At 46.7% G+C, this 1,425-nt stretch overlaps 1 protein-coding gene across 1 annotated transcript in view; it reads left to right on the forward strand.

Moving 5' to 3' along the window:
• The window catches only part of SMG6 (SMG6 nonsense mediated mRNA decay factor), a 242,306-nt gene that overhangs the window by 57,095 nt on the left and 183,786 nt on the right, over positions 1-1,425 (forward strand). The window lies entirely within an intron of this gene.

Here is a 1,425-nt window from a genome sequence, read left to right on the forward strand (position 1 = left end):
AAGAGTGTGTTTCAGTTGTTTTGTTGTTGTTGGGTGGTGGCAGTGGCATTTGAAATGGCATGTGGGGGGAAGAAAGCCTGGAATGTTTTGTGCCAATGAAAATGAGGGCAGCTCAGCAGAGAAGGGCACTGGAGTATAAACTATAATTGACCCATAACTGTGGCATGACTTCTGGGTAGTAGGAGGTCAATCATAGGAGTTGCCTCCAAGGGCAAGGAATGAAGATTGCCAGGAGGCCAGAACTCTGGAATTTTCTGACCTGAGGAAGGTACTACTCAGCGGGGAAAGAGCCAAGGTTCAGGTGAAAGTAGAAGCACCTTTCCCTAGGACTTGAAACTGTTCTGTATCTTTTGAGGAGGATTCTCTTCCCTGTGGCTTTCCAGAAGCTATTTATTAATCCAGGCTGGAGCTCTCCCTCACCCCACCCCACAGTGTATCACAAGCAGTTCGTTTGTTTTTGGGGGTGAGGGGGTGGTGAGGATGGATAAAAGATACTCTGCTGACCACGAATTGTTCGGCATGGCCCTAAGGCCCGTGTGCCTGGTTTCTCTCTCTAGCACCAAGTTCAAATTTGCTTTTTATTTCTGAGGACTTCAGCTGTGGTTTGTTCCTGTTGCCAGAGGAGCTCCAGGCATGCACCACTGTTTGTGGCCACTTTTGGCAGGCATTGGTTTGAATGACCTCTCTTTAGGAGCCCTGGGTCACTGGCTAGATTTCTACCTCCCTACATTACATGCTCTTCCTGTATTGGGAGTGGCAGTTGGCCAGGGCATTATATTTCCACTGGCCTGAAAACATACAGACCCTGATGAGCAGAGGCTTGCGAGAGGGAGGAGGACAGCAACACAGGAAAGACCGAAACAGATCATCAGGGCCCTAGGTCGAGGGATTCTTCCAGGGGAGATTTGGGATCCTTAGGTGGAGCGATTAGTGTGAGAGTCCCTAAGTAGACGGCAGCAGAACTGCGTCTGGTTTTCTGAAGTAAAGCTTTGAGTGAAGAATCTTTAGATTCACGTACCTCTTCATAGAATATGGTATAGAATATGGTTTTCATACCAGAGAGTTTGGGGAATATGCCAGTCTTAGAGCTTAAAGGAAATTTGTTCACTATTTAGAAAAACTGATTGTTTCAGAGAGAAACTTTGATTTCAACTTGAATCCAGTTATTGCCAGAGGTTAGGAAATAGCATACCAAAGCATGAAAACTCATGGCGATTTATCCAAAAATTGCGTTATTTCCATCTCTAAACTTCTTTCTCTTAAATTTGTTCACAACCTTAGGGTACTAGGAAGGTTTGTGAAAGTAGCAAAGAAATGTCCTAGGCATTAGCCATCTGCTTTTCCGGGAGGGGGGGCGCGGAGAGAAAGAGAGAGAGAGAGAGAGAGAAGAGAGAGAGAAGGGGGGGGAGAGAGGGGGGGAGCGAG

The sequence above is a fragment of the Lipotes vexillifer genome, unplaced genomic scaffold (genome assembly GCF_000442215.2).
Source record: "Lipotes vexillifer unplaced genomic scaffold, Lipotes_vexillifer_v1.1 scaffold680, whole genome shotgun sequence".
Lineage (NCBI taxonomy): Eukaryota > Metazoa > Chordata > Mammalia > Artiodactyla > Lipotidae > Lipotes > Lipotes vexillifer.